Genomic DNA, 15,548 nt, shown 5'->3' with positions numbered 1-15,548 from the left:
AAAAGAAAATGACTATCTTTCAAAGAAGCTGAAAGAAGTCAAGATAAGACCTGACAGCTTTAGACCAGTGCAGTCGTTATATTAACTTATAGATCAAAAGAATCCCAATAACATCAGAAAAATACTAATTTCAACAATATAAAGGTTGTCGCAGTTAATTTCACCCGAAAGGCGAAGCATCAATTGCGATAGCAAATTAGTAGAGAGCTATACAGAGTAAGGAGAGTGGTTTTATCAGCTGTATAAACTTGGACATGCAGCAGCACCAGCAACGCGCAGAACTGTTGTCGACGCCGTCGGCGTTCTGCCCGCGCGCGGAGCCTCGACGACTGTTGCCGGTGGCTCTGGGGGCGGCTCCGAAGTTTTCGACGACCCCCCAGGCCTTTCGCGCGTCGGAAGAAGTCGCGTTTGCTCTACGTATATGGTGATTGTAAAGGAGGAAAGAGACGCTTAATTCTTCAGCCCTTCAGGGAGCACGGCTCAGAACTCACGTTTGTTCTCCGCCGTGCGTTCACTCCCCGTGAAAGCGCGCGTCCCTCACGCTATTTCACTCGCACATACAGCGTCCGGCGCGCGGCGACGATTTCATCGCCATTGACGTCATACGGAACCTCACGGCGACGGCGACGCCGACGGCAGAAATCCGCTTTGGAATGTCCATATATAATTGCTATCGCAATAAAACAATATCTAGCCGTCTTAATGTACACGTAGAAGAACCGGCTATTGATTTCATTCACCGCGTTCCCTCTAGACATGCGCAGACACAGAACAGTGACGCAAAGTTTGTTTCAAAGGCAGTGAGGGATAAAGTTTTGAATTTCGAGAAAAGAACTAGGGTAACCACTTCTGTACTGGGTTTCTAAGGCGAGAACAGCCCTGTATTTTTTAATGGACATGTATGCACTACCAAAAAAGCACTCCTGGTATGCGCCCTGTAGGTCAGACGAGAGAGAGAGAGAAAGAAGCTAATTCCTTCGGGTGACGTATGTAAAAATTTGGATAAGGAAAGCTGATAATTTGCACGTCATTTATGCCACCTCTACAAATGATCTCTCCCAAGTGGTCTGATAATTACTGTTGGTCTTAAGGCACGCGCAAACTAAATTAACTGCAATGATGTGTTCTCTTTCTCGCATGGCTTGAGCAAGATCATTTCTCTATATGAAACTAACTTACGCGGCATTAGAAATAATTTAAATAAGGAACCTGTATTTATCGCAACATAAATTTGCATATGATGTACTAGCCATAACCGAAACATGGCTGAAAGAAGGTGAAACCGTGCATTTACCTACATACACTACGGCGTCTACGCCTCGACAGGTTTCTTCACGTCTTCATCGCGTCTTCACGTCTTCATCGCCCCATTTGTTAAGAATGAAATTGATATTGACCTTCTTCCCAGGATATGTACGCTTTCAGCTGAAACAATATTAATTCAGATGAAGTGGGGTTTTATCGTGCATGAGTGCTGTCCACCGCCCACCTTCTTCAATTGTTGGTGATCTACGCTATGAAATCTCTCACTGTACATCATCATCATAATCATAATCATCATCATCATCATCATGCTAACATTTAGTACCTCTTACAGTCTCCCAAGTTCCACTGATTGCATGTGGTGATATTATTATCAAATTATGCAAAAATTTTTCAGAGTATTTATATTTTCTTTAGTCACTCAACATTAAAAATGTTATTTCCGCTACAACCTGTGTCACTAAGCAATCAGAATCCATTATTGCCCACATGCTGTCTAACATGGAGTAGGAAGTGTGTGCAGGGTTTTATAATGTAAGTGTCACGGATGATAACCCAACGTTTTCTTCAAATAAATACCTAAAACCAACTTGAGTAACACTTAACGCATGTGAATTAGTGCTTAACATATGTGGATTATAGTGAACTGAGCCAATTGTACCAATATGTTAACATTGAATATATCCATGATGCTGAAGCAGAAATGGAACGTCAAAATTTTATGGAGTGTATAAGTAACCTCATTGGGCAATCAACACAACAATGCACACGTCGCAACTATAAGCAAGATCTTATTCCTTGGATGACTGACAGTCTCCTTGAGATATTGATATTAAAAGACACATTATACACTAAGTGGAAAAACAACGAAAGTGATGAATATTACTGCGATAGTTTCAAGTTTTTCAGCAACAAATAAGTTACAATGAAACGAACGCTGAAAATAAAGTATTATGATAACATAATTCAGCGAGAAGGGAGCAATACAAAACGGATATGACCACCCGTCTATTGCTTTCGCGGCGTGTTTCCTGGTTAATTAAGCATCCTAGATATCACGGTACGAGCGCCTTTCTTGGTTTTGTAAGAGAGTATAATTAGGAATACAGATGAAATTCTTGTCCTCTTTAGTGCTTCTTTAAAATGAGGCCAAACATTTCGAGCAGGTGCTTTGCAGTGAAAAGCTTTATCCCTCTCAGTTACACCCATTTTAGCCGGTAAAGGACCCACGCATGGGTGCTGCCATGCCGTCATTTTTTACAGAGCGTTGCATAAAAGGAGCGACTAGTACCCATGGTTGGACTCCTTTAGCTAATTCCGTGCCCGATGTCCGCTAAAATTTCGGACAGATGAAAACGTATGTGGGCATTACTTGTCTGTTTTGCTTATAATGTGTGTGGTGCTCACACACACACGCGCGCGAAGTCGCAGTTCAGCACGAAAGGCGAAACATTTATAGCGAAGTATTTGACAACTACACGAAGTATAAGCTTCGTAGCTTTATCGGTCGGGTAAATCGCAATTAAATTAACGAGAATCGTGCCACGAGCGCGTAGGCAAGCATGAACACATCTCACTCGATGACCGCGGGCCAACGCTGTCACAACGCTGGCGTGATGAAGAGCGCAGGCAGCGGCGAACGAATGCTTCGTGCTGCCTCTCGCTTCAACGCGTCTCCGAAACTTGGGACTACTCTATCTCCAACACTTTAGGCGCGTGGGAATAGAGAGCTCACGAAGCCCCCAGCCGTCTCGGTTAACCCAGCCTTCGCACACCTCGTCGCAGAATTTGCTCCAAAAGCGTGCGTGGGCCTCGTATGCGCTCGGCCACGTCAGTGCGCAGCCACGGCCACGAAAGAGGAGAAGATGCGCCCTCACCTGCCCAATCTCTCCACCCAACGCCCTTAGCGCACGCATTATCACGTGGCCTCCAATGTTGGGCGCGCGAGAAGACGGCGCGCATCAAGCCACCATCATTCTCGGCTCACCCTCGCACGCTTTCCCTCGCACAGTGCACAGCATGCGGCGCGCGATCGTATTGCGATTGGACTTCATGTGGAACCTAACGGCAAAGCCGACGGCTAGAGTTCACCTAGAGTGTCCATATAATCGTTATCGCAATAAAAAAATACCGATTTTCGTGCAACGGAACGGTTTCATTGCATCGTCCCTCTTCTTCACTACAAGCTGATAAAACTACTATCCTTACTCTGTATAGCTCTCTACTAATTTGCTATCGCAATTGATGCTTCGCCTTTCGGGTGAAACTGCGATATTTTTACAAGTGCAGTGGATCCAGGTTCGAATGCCGACTGAGGCGAGAGCTTTTCTGGCATATGACTGGGTATTGTGTGCATAGCTACGCGCGTAGACCATTTTCTATAATTCATTGTTCCGCAATCTCTATCTCCTCCCCCCCCCCTCCCACACACACACCTCTGCCTGCAACCTAAAAAAAAAACAAATAATAAAAAGAAATGGCCACTTCGCACAGACACAACGACGTGTGCGATCTGAGCCTGTACTTTCATATATAGACAGAACGTGTGACAATCGCGTGATTTCACGCAAAACAATGGGCAATTCCAAAGTCTTGCGCTAGCTAAAAACCCACAAAAATGGGACGTGAGACTATAGTCTACGCAGCGACAAACAGACCGCACGTCACAGTCCGAGGCGTACCAGCGCGTAAGCGATGAAAAAGATCTGCTCCATGCTCTTGGGCTCGGTGCCCGGTATGGTGTACAGGGAGTACCGCTCCTCGAACTTGGTCTGGTACACCCGAAATGCCTGCGTACAAATGCGCGAGCTTTGTACACATGGGCGCACAATCAGTGGAATCGGTGAAGTTTGCGGAATTTCTTCCAGAAGCATTGGCGAACAAGGATTTTTCTTGCGCGTTACCTTTGCTGCATGCTTGCGATGAACGGCGCTAAGACGGTATGGTGTCTCCAGCTAATTCTTTCACGTTTTCTCTTGCGCATATATATATATGCTCTGTACAAATTTTTCAACGTATTGCAGCTTTCATTCCGTGCACGTCTTGTACCATTTTTTAAACCTATTTTGTGTTGCGCTTGCAATATGATTTTCTTTATTTGTAAGCTTTTTTTATTGTTTTTATTAATTATTACACTGCTTACGTTAGTGCTACGATTTCACTTTATTCCATTTACTAAATATTACATTACTCCCGAATTGTATTAACCCCACCCCCTCGGCAATATTCTCTCCGAGGGCCTTCAGGGTTATTTTTGAAATAGAGATAACCCTTTCTCGAAATTGAGTACGTAAAGGATGCGCTCGTGCAGTGTGCAGTACTGAACGCCTACCTTGAAGGCTAGTCTGAGACCCGCGTTATCGGCCACGCTGGTCTCCATGGTGGTGTTTATATCGAGCTGCAAAAGAAATAATGTGTCGCTTAAATATAGACTCGCGGTTACGCTAAAGATTATAAGGTTTAAAGACAGAAAGTCGAATTACGACCTGCCGTCAATACGAACCCGACTGTCCAATGGCGCCTGTTCGCTCACTGAGTGCGATGCGGATAAGAAAAGGGTACTTAACGCTAAAGCGCGTCAAAATGAGTCTATAGCAGTGGTTGAGGTGGAAGCCGAATTAAGAATATGGTAGCTATACGCGCAAGAAACGAAGGACAGTGGGAAACACGATATGGGTACTGTCTTGCCCGTTTAGTGGCAGTGTTGCGTTGTCTCCTACGCCTGTGCCTCGTCTGCTGTGCGGTGCTACTATGAGGTTCCTAAAATCTTCATCCTCATCGTAATTTCAATTATTTTCTGAAGGAAAAAAAAAGATTAAGGGGCACTTAGTTATCCCTACGTCGATGAATGCGAAAGCATTGTGGCCACGTCAGCAGAAGCCCGGCGACGTGACCAACGGTTTCGTCACATAGGTGCGGACAACGCAAGGCGGTGGGTTCGACTCCCACGAAAGGTCGTGGGTTCGTGAGCCTTAGTTATCTCTATACCCTAAGCAAATATACGCCTTCATTAACTTAATTAACCAGCGCTGCGATCATGCTCTTTCATCCTCTCGCGTCTGCCTCAGCGCTTGTGACGGTGGCACTGACTTACACTGCTAATCAGGTGTTCTCTTGCCGAGCGCGCGAAATCGTCCCCTGCGCCAAACGAGACAAACGCATCAGCTCGCGCGCGAGACCGCCATGATGATAAGTGGTTCTTGAGGGAAAGGGAAAGGTTGGCGCTATCTTCTGCAGCCCTTGAGGGAGCACGGCTCAGCGCCAAGACCGCCACCGGAAGTGCGCCACTCGGCAAAAACGTGCGAGAGAGAGAGAGAGAGAGAGAGAGAAAGAGAAAAGAAAGAAAGGCGGGGCCCGTGACGTATTCGTGACGCGATCCTCCAGCTCCGGTATGCAGGGAAGGAATTTCGCTTGCGGAGGCTAGACGGGGCAAGTGGAGAGAGTATTCGGCGGTGACGCTCGAGCACCTCCTGAAATCATGGGTTCGCGGCACTTCAAGTATTCCTATCTCTGATATTGACGAACTAATTCGAAAAAATGGTTGTGGTAGAACACTCCTTAGAAGAACGTAACAAGTTCCAGCGTATAACCGAAATTTGATATGTGACCTGGTGAGGTGTCACTTAAAAATAAAAGTACCAATTCGCATCGCTCTCAGTTCTTCGAAAGCCAGATTGCTTGCTTGTTTGATTTGGTTTAACGCCTCTAACACAGGAGGGGCTGTGAGAGACGCGGCATTGGTGAATGACTCAGATTTAACACCGGAGATTCCATTGCGTGCCAGAAAGCGTGGTACACGGGCAGTTCTTGCATTACGCCCCCATATATAGGAACGCAGACGCTGCTGCCCGGAATTGAACCCGCGACCTTACAGTCAACAGTAGACTGTCATCTCAGCAGGCAGCTGGTGGAATCACAGTTTGGCCACTGTATAGAATAACGGCATTTGAAGCATGCACACTTGAGCCGTATAGTTGGTTAATGATGGTTCACGTTGCATGTGTATTGCTCCTGTCACGCATAGAATATGCCGGCCCTTCTAAATGCCGAAGCTACACATCTTTGCGATAAATCAGAACACACGAACACTTTGTGCTCCACCGTTGTGAACACCGTTGTATATATACGTGGGATGAGTAAGCTGTATAGCCAAGCTGCAAAGTGCCCTGTGTGTGCAACAATAGCCGTTCTGTCTTCGAGACGGTGGTGCACCTGTTATTTCTGGTGAAGCTAATTCTTTTCGTGTCGTTCTCGTGCTGCGACGTGGCGTAGCGGTGTCACACAATGCCTGCTGACGACAACAAGAAAAGCTCAGCTGATTTAGAAAGTTCGCCGTCGAGTATATAGTTGTGGTCGAACAGAGACGAGGTGATATGGCGCCGTTGTGAATGCGTGCGTTACCTGTCGCATGGTATGTAGAAAGATGGTGCCGATCATTCGGTTCCGAGAAATAGTGGACAAAGAAGCAGCCGAAATCAGCAAGGCACGTGAAATAGGCATTGCAAAGAAAGTAGCGTTAAATTATTCATTTTAGGCAGTTTCAATAATATTTTGTGCTTAGCAGAAAAATAAAAGAAAATCGAAATAATTCTTTTTTTTTTTGCATTCGATGTAGCAACTTATGCGCCGAGAGTATCAACGTTGATACACAAAAGTTGCAACCTTTTCTCATATTTGTGCCGTTTTGTGCGCGGAATATCCCCAGAGGTATCCAGATATGTTGAGCGTTTTTTTTTCTTCGCTGTTGAAGTGAAACCTACATCTTTTATGTAGATAAACAACTGAACTATAGCTGCGGCGAGAAAACGGGGTTATATCTATATGACGTCACGAAAAGCGTCTGTGGGAGATTTAGAAATGGCGTCGCCATCCATTGTCTTTTACACGTTGTTTCCGGCATACCAAACTACAGCTCACGGTATGAGTAACATATTAACCTTAAATGTTTCTTTTTAGTGTACAAGCTTGTAAAGCAAAGAACACATGCTACGAAGTGCGGTTGTCGCCCAGAGTATAGCTATTCATCAAGATCTTCAATTGCGTCCGGCCACATTTCCAATTTCAAGCGCGAATTTATTGCAAACAATAGAAATAATACAAATTTGTGCACATACAGAAGGCGAAGCCCCAAGGTGTTCATCGCCTTATCGTTCCAGCTTCCAGATCTCATTACGCCATTGTGATTTTAGCGTTTAGAGCGGCGGCCGATCCACCGGCGAGCGTCACCGGCGTAACCGAGCGAATGAGCACAGCGAAAGATGAAAGCGAACGCGCAGCGGGGGATGAAAAATGGGGTGGAATGCAAATAACCTTCGCGTACTTAGATGTAGGTGAACAGTAAAGCAACCCGGGTGGGCGAAATTAAACCGAAGTTCTTCATTATGACATGTCTCATAAACAGATAGGGGTTTTGGCACGTGAAACCAGATTTTTTTTAATGTTTGCTACGTATTGCATTTCACACACTGGGGAGAAACGATCTGGGCTCACACGAGTTATTGTTTAGTTCAAGAAATAAGTATGCATCAATGCATGGCGGAAGGCAAAAAACAAAGCATGCCATATTTTCGAAAGCACTTCGTATTTTCCGTCGAGCCGGATTAACAGGAGACGTCTTACGCGACATTTTGAAGTGCGTTCTCACTGTAGGCGATTTCCGAACATCCAGTACATCAGACTAGTAAAGAGTGTTCCATGTTTCGATTATCGATTCATCGTATGGAATAAGTATCAAATATCAAAGTCTATTCGATTGACCTCGAGCATGCTCAACCTTCAAATTCAAAATTTCGAATATTCTGCGACTATGTAGGTTCGTCATAAACGCCTACACTCCCGCCACTCCTCTTGTTGCCCTTTTTTCCCCCGATTATTTCTTTCTTTTAACAGCGAAGCTGTTTAAGCCAGCCGTAATTTGTGGTGCGTAGCCGTGGTAGCCATGGCAACCCGGAAAAGGAGGAGGAGGAGACCGCGTGCGCATGCACGCGGTCTCCTCCTCGCCAGCTCCGTGCCTTCCCGACCCCTGCCTCTCTTCTCTACGCGGCGCGCTGACCAGGAGAAAAAAAAAAAAAAAAAAAAAAAAAAAAAAAACAAGGCGAAAGCTTGCACTAGGCCGCGCAAAGCTCAAGACGCAGCCACGGCCGCTGGATACGTGACACAGCGAAGCTGGCCCGTTGATATCGAGCGGCTAGCCTCCAACGCGTTCGGCGTCGGCAAGCGACAGCGTTCTTGGCACTATACCAAACTTGGTTATCCTGCCTGCGTTTGTGGCATGCCAGGAGCGCTGTCGCTCGTAGGCGCCCACGCGTCCAGCGCTAGTCACGCGAAATGTCGCGAAACGGAAGGTACCTCCCAAAATGATCGCTCGAGAGTACCTTCCTACATACGTAGTGGAGTTAAACCAAGTTAAGACCTAGCAGCAACCAAGTTCATATATACCTAGCAGTAGCAGCCAGTAAGCTTCGCTGTGCCTAAGCTTTAGGCGACCGAGTGCAAACACGCGTGATTTTTTTTTTTTTTTTTTTTTTTTACTGTCGATAGACGTCACGTTGTTTCAATGTAAGAACTATCATGTTGTGTACATGGTCGGGCACGTTCATTCGTACTGCCAAATAAATGTCTGCGGACGTTGGCTACGGCGGTGAAGAACGGACAAGCCGCGGCTGGGCCCATGTGTTTACCGAGATTCCCGTGTTGGGGTTTGTGAACCCGCTGTACTGCTCCTGCAGGCACCGCACTCCCGGCAGGAACTTCCGCCGCGTGTCACGTGACCACCACTCGGAGAGCTTGCCGTTCTCGTCGTACAGGGACCCTGCGCGAGCAACGTTTTACGAAGTTCGAAGTACAGGCGCTGAAATACATGAAACTATGTTTTTTTTTTTTTCAATTTGAAACAAGCTCCGAAAAGCACGCGAAAATTGCCGCAGTACCTAGTCGTGCGGCACTTCTTCGTGTTTTGCGGGCCTTTCTTTAACGATTGAAAAAAAAAAGAAAGAACTTTTACGTAGCACGTATTGAGCAATAGAAAGATGGATCAGGATTTTTTTTTATATTCTGGGTTTTACGTGCCAAAGAAACGATTTCATTATGAGGCATGCCGTAGTAAGGGACTCCGGATTAATTTTGACCACCTGGGGATCTCTAACGTGCTCCCAATGCACGGGACACGGGCGTTTTTTGCATTTCGTCCCAATCGAAATGCGGCCGCCGCGGCCGGGATTCGATCCCGCGACCTCGTGCTTAGCAGCACAACACCATAGCCGCTTACAGCCACCATGAAATTTTCATGATGGCCTACAATTTGCTGATAGAAAATTTTGCTACGATTATAATATTTGAAAAGGAAATGAATATTAACTAATTACGTATTTAGGCGAAATACAACAAAATAGTCGGACTCGCTCCAAGCGACGGCAAACAACATTACCTTGGTTATGTCCAGCTACGTGGCACTCGTATATTTTAAAATTTGGCCACACGTTACGTGGGAGACCCTGTTATTTCCATACTAAGATTATGAGATAAAAATCCGGCGGTGCAGTCGTTACACCGCAGAGGGAATCCCTGTATATGGTACTACATTTTGGTTGGGATTTTTTTTTTAACGTTTGGCACGACTCCCTCGAGATCGTAGGCACATTGCTGTCTCTTTTATCGTAATTTCTGCTCCGGTTGCCTTGATTTATTGCCTCGAAACATGTCCTTAGAGCAGCAACCTTTCATTCACAGCTAACGGGTTTTATCGCTTATATTTTACAGCGAATTATTGGGTCAACGCGCTCGCGTACATGAGTCACTAAATATCGGAAACGTTTAGACGGCGGCATTCGCAATGGCCAAATTGTTTGTGACATTATGAACGTTCGTTTTTCTTTTGAATGCAGTGTCCTGAAAGCTGTCGAAATGTAGTAAATATAGGCTAAACGAGACTAACGATTTGCTATAGAGACAATTTGCGATGACGCAATAGCTTCAAGAAGGTTATTACACAAATCCACGAGAACTTATGACGTCGGGACTATGATCATTGCACTGTCCATTATGCGTATACCATACAACCGCCGGACAGACATACCAGCCGGCGGGGGTATCCATTCCAGCTTCCGGCATTAAAATGTATTTTATTTACGTAGGTATGCGCAATACCCAGCCAGTCCAATACCACGCACGTGCTTTCTACGTCCATGCATTGTTAGCAGGAGACAAAATGAAAATGATACTTCGTCAAAATCTCTAACACTGGCGCAGAAAAACAAGTTTCGATTAAGGAAAAAATGTCACCAAGTCTTACCTTGATCTCCGAAGCCGTAAACGATCTGCTGCGCAATTATAGTCCCCAAGGCGCCGAAGTTTATTGGCCTGCGTCGGGAAAAGATCGAAACTGGCTTTACATTGTCGGATATGATGCTTTGGCTTAAGACTGAACAAATATACAGTATACCGATACATCATTAATGGCCAACGCTAGAAATGACAGAAGCGATCAGATAGAGGCAGCTTTTTCTCCTGCTGCCTGAAACGTGCGCGCCCCATCGCAGCTTTGGAAATGCACATTTGAGTATTCTTTGGGCATTTAGTTCTTTGGTTTGTAAAACAACGCCATTTGGTACGTTGCGTGTACGAGCATTGCAATCCGCTGGCGCGTTTCAACTCACCTATGGTCTGGAGGCGGCAATCATGCGTATACGCTTCCCTGGCTACATATAGTTAAATAAAGTTGTCGGTTCGCCCGAAAGGGCGAGGCATCGATTTAATCTACAGCTAAATAATAGACATGCAGTTACACCAATTAAGCTTCTTAGTTGTATTGGCCGTATAAATTGCAGTAAACTTTTGCTTACTAAATTACCAACCACGGTGTGCCGCACGCCACATGCATGCAAGCACCGTTACTAGATCGAGTAACGTTGACATGCAAGTATGAACAGATCTCGCTAGATTACCACGAGCACTCGCTGTCACAACGCTAGCGTGATAAAGAGCCCCGGCAGCGGCGGGCGAACGCTTCGTGCTGCCGCTCGCTTCACCGCGTCTGCGATACTTAGATTACGCAGCCTCCAACAATACTATAGGCGAGCGGGAAGAGAGCGCGCATGAAGCCATCAGCCATCTCAGCGCAACTTTTCACCCGCCGCAGATAGAATTACGGCGCGCGGGCTCAGGTATACGCGCCGTACGGCCAGATTAGGAGAGGAGACGGCGCGCTCTCCAATACCCCATAGCGCTCGCTTGATCCCTAAAATTGGACGCGCGGGAAGGCGGCGCGCATCAAGCCACCCTCCATCTCGGTTCCCCCTCGCCCGCTTTCCTCGCGCGCACAGCATACGGCGCGCGGGTCGTTCATTCTTATCGCCCAATTGGACTTTATGCGGGACATCACGACGACGGCGACGACAACGGCGAACGTTTGCCTGGAGTGTCCGTATGATTAGTTTCGCTATAAAATACACCAGCCATTGTTTCATGCATACACAGCCATCGGAGAGAGAGAGAGAGAGAGCTCATCAGCACCAGAAGGTAGGTGTCGCCATATGCCAGCAGAATATCTAATTGTCTTTCGGCAAGTTCCGGCGCCAGTGCTCACGATAATAGGCTTATTGTGCATGACCTTATGTGTGCAGATCGTAGAGAAACTACGCGTCGCTCTCACATAGCGCCGCACATGCCGCAAGGAACTTTCATATCTCCCATGCACGTATACGTAACGCACGAAAAATGGAAAGCTATTTTTTCAGCTTCTTTGCTCACTGTGATTTATTTCATTCCGTCCGCAATTCCCCGGCGAATTTCCCTTCAGACCAGCTTAATTTCGCCTTTACATTTGAGCAAACGTTTAGTTTCACCCTAAATTACCTGATGGGAAAAATTGACGTTCATATGTAACCCATATAACATGCACATGCGCAGCGACGTTACTTTTAATTGAACAATTATCAGGAGAATCGGTGCTGTCTCCAGCTCTCTGTGTCCTAAGCTACCTGTTTTTCACGCGTTATTGATCTCTTAATGCTGCCAAAAGGAAATAAAGGTAACATTACATAAAACATATCAGAGAGTACTTACGGTGGCATGTCGATCAGGAAGAACGGAAACTGAAGGTACTCGAGTGGCAGCACTGGAATAAAAAACAACATTTATTAATAACAATAATTATAATTATTATTAACAAAATATCACTCGGCAGTGGTGATGAAGCCAACTCAAATGCGACGCGGCTGCGTCTGAAAGCGTCGCGGCTTTGTATGGCATACATACTACTTCATGAGAAAATTTTAGTTTATGTCTGCGTATAAAGAACGCATTGCTCTTCACGGAATGCCGGGTTACCAGAGAGGTGGGCTGCGACAGCAAAGCTGGTAGCGACATATTGTGGCGATTTACAAAACCAGAAACCATTAGAAACGTTTTATTGAGATAACAATTAAATGGACACTACAAGCGAATTTTAGCTGTCGTATACAGTCGCCGTCGGTGTGAGGCTCCGTATATGTATATTTAGGTATGTCAGTATGTGTATGCTATTTGCCATGTAATATACTATTGACATACGGTATATGCGGGTTGTACTGCCACACAATTTTATCCATAAAGTTGCTCATACCAGGTTTTACATTCTTGACAACATTATTCGTCAGGATTTTGAGAATGGCAGGCTACAAACAAATGTCATGAAACAGCACACCGACAGCGCAGGCCTGTTATGTTAAATATTCGCAGACCTAAATATTAAAAGTGTGAAATAATAACAGCTCAAACCTGAAAATAATGCAATGTCATTGGCGCGGCTGTGCACTGCCTCCGGGATTGGCCGGGAAAGAGGTTTGAAACATACGCGATAAGAAAAAGTAGCGGTAAAGTCGCTAAGAAAGACGTTGGCTTTAATTAATAAACATGAATGCAATTGCCTGATGGCAGGATTGAAACAGAGGACCCCTAGCACAACAGCTCGTTTTTACTTGGCATACGTTTATACTTCAATTCATATTGGTCACTATACAGCTACGAGTCTTATTCGTGTAATATTCTAACATGTCGCTTCGCCTTTATGGCGAAACTGTGATATTATTTTTATATGAGTGTTCTCGTTGACGGATGATGATAATAAAAAAGACGATGTCGACAGAATTATGACGCTGCTGACGTTTTAAACCAGCAGCTATAGGTAGAATATCGTTTCTCGCTGCAAAATAGCTTCGTGTCTTCAACGCGGCCGTCTACGTCTCCGGTAACTCGGTACTCCGTAAATGGTACTACGTCACACGGGCTGGTTAAGACTCTCTATGACAGTATTTTAGTATAGCGTTAACGTTATACCGTTAGCAACGCCTAGCACATAGTACACATGCGCGGTATATTAACGCTCATGTGCAGTTGGGGGAAGCAGTGGCGGTAATAGTAGAACGGTATGTTTCCACGTGTGCTGTCCTTTTATCACGCTGATATTTATCAGTGCGTGATGTCGTGGTTTCAGCTAAGCAGACACGTTGCTTATTGATATTATTATTTAAACATTCGACTCATTTTCTTTATCTGCCGTGCGGAATTCGGAGCATGTGAGTAATATTGATCTTGTCTGAAAGAGAGCATATAGCGCTCGCAATGCTGCGCTCGCACCGATTTATATCTTGCCGCTGCAATGACCAACTATGCGAGGTCGCTTTAAATAGGACTAGTGACCAGTGCATAACTTCTTCAATATTATATAGTTTAGGAAATGGTTTGAACGTTCGTGTGTGGCTCGAGAGGACGTTTCATGCACAATCGATCAAGTTTGCGCTACATAAACAGGGTTTTTCCAAATCTTCCTTCAACATCTTCTGAATATAGGGATACGAAATTAAATTAAAGATAGGAATATAAAATACAATTAAATTCTTTTTTCTTACGAGGGGGGTGGGTGTGGTCAGGACTAAGATACGTATAATGTGTCTTCACACAGGTCGTAACTCCCCTTTAGATTTGATGAAATGATGAAAGATGATTCACCGATTTCCTCTGGATTGCTTTTGACACAGTGGCGGAGATTTTAAGACAAATAGAGGTAGTAAATATACAAGCGGTTATAGAAACGACTTGGCAGCGATTAGACAAGTAATTATGAAAACTACACGAATGAGCATTTAACCGACGAAGTCCGACAGTCCATCCTAATGCAATCTCGTCATCCGAAGAGTTCATAACTTGTTCTAGAAGTGCCAAAATCGCATGCTGATTATTTTATTCACTTATTTAGTTATAAATACGGCAGCCCGTCAGGGCCAGTGCAGGAGTGTGGTGGCACAGAATCAAGTAAACATGAGGAAATACGCTAAAACGCACGCAGCTCATTCACAAACTACAAAATGAAAAAGAAGACGTTAACGTTAACGTAACGTATACACATTGTGAGAAAATTGTAAAAGCACGAAAACAAATTGAACAATACTCAATGCACTTTTGAATATCTCGTAAAGGTAGCCATCGCGTTTTACCAGGCCGCGGATGTAACGCAGAGGAATTACGTTGTTAGTGCAGAGTCACGAAATCCGGAGAATATCATGCGGAAAACGGAACCTCAAATGCATAAGCGCGCAGTGGTCACGTACCAGCACACGGCTGTGTGTGACGCGGCTGTTTCCGCCTCGCCGCTGGGAAAGCTTGATGCGATTGAGGCGCCACCTCGACAGAGGCGGTCGTTTATTCTCCAGCAACGGCGAGGCGGAAGCAGTCACGTCAGAAACATCCCGAGTTTGAATAGCGTATAGCATTGAAGTCGATCGGCCCAGTCTACAAAAGGTTAGCGCACTTACGCAGGTAGTTTCCAATGAGGCTGTAGTACATGGTTGACATTGAATCAGACGCAAGCCACCTAAGTAGATACAATAAAAATATGAAACATTTTATTACACGCACAAGAACGCACAAATTAAAAGCAAATAAACGCGTATGTCCTACAGCTACATCTGAACGACCGCAGTATATATGTTAGCGTTGTGTCTCCCAAATAATGATTCGCTGACTGTCCGCAGAAATATACGCATGAACTTTTTTTATTCATAGCTATACCCGTGAGCGCTCTACCTCGCTGTCTCCAGGCATTTTGATGCTTGCCTTTCTATGCTTTTTTTTTTTTTTTGCTTTGACTATCTGTGATCTCTCGCCTTTCTACCCTGTTTCATATAATTTATATCCGTTCCATCCGATACTAATACTACGATTGGTGGTTGTATATACCATATACATAGCCCACAAGTACGACCATGCAGCAATACTGTACGGCTGCAGTCAGCGTGCAAACCACGCGAGTA

The 15,548-nt window shown here is 45.3% G+C and overlaps 2 long non-coding RNA genes across 2 annotated transcripts; both read right to left on the bottom strand.

Moving 5' to 3' along the window:
- Positions 1 to 3,963: 3,963 nt before the first annotated feature.
- LOC119445008 (uncharacterized) lies at positions 3,964 to 9,053 on the bottom strand. Its single transcript, XR_007466276.1, has 3 exons — positions 8,943 to 9,053; positions 4,595 to 4,660; positions 3,964 to 4,052 (listed from the first exon to the last, which is right to left on the bottom strand). It is a non-coding gene; the product is annotated as an uncharacterized LOC119445008 (long non-coding RNA).
- Positions 9,054 to 10,552: 1,499 nt separating this feature from the next.
- On the bottom strand, positions 10,553 to 15,118 carry LOC125944590 (uncharacterized). The gene is made up of 3 exons (XR_007466293.1): positions 15,051 to 15,118; positions 12,325 to 12,376; positions 10,553 to 10,620 (listed from the first exon to the last, which is right to left on the bottom strand). It is a non-coding gene; the product is annotated as an uncharacterized LOC125944590 (long non-coding RNA).
- Between the last annotated feature and the right edge of the window lie 430 nt (positions 15,119 to 15,548).

Source organism: Dermacentor silvarum, chromosome 3 (genome assembly GCF_013339745.2).
Source record: "Dermacentor silvarum isolate Dsil-2018 chromosome 3, BIME_Dsil_1.4, whole genome shotgun sequence".
Classification (NCBI taxonomy): Eukaryota; Metazoa; Arthropoda; class Arachnida; order Ixodida; family Ixodidae; genus Dermacentor; species Dermacentor silvarum.
Note: the sequence above shows the minus strand (reverse complement) of the source record. Positions and strands in the feature narration are given on the sequence as shown.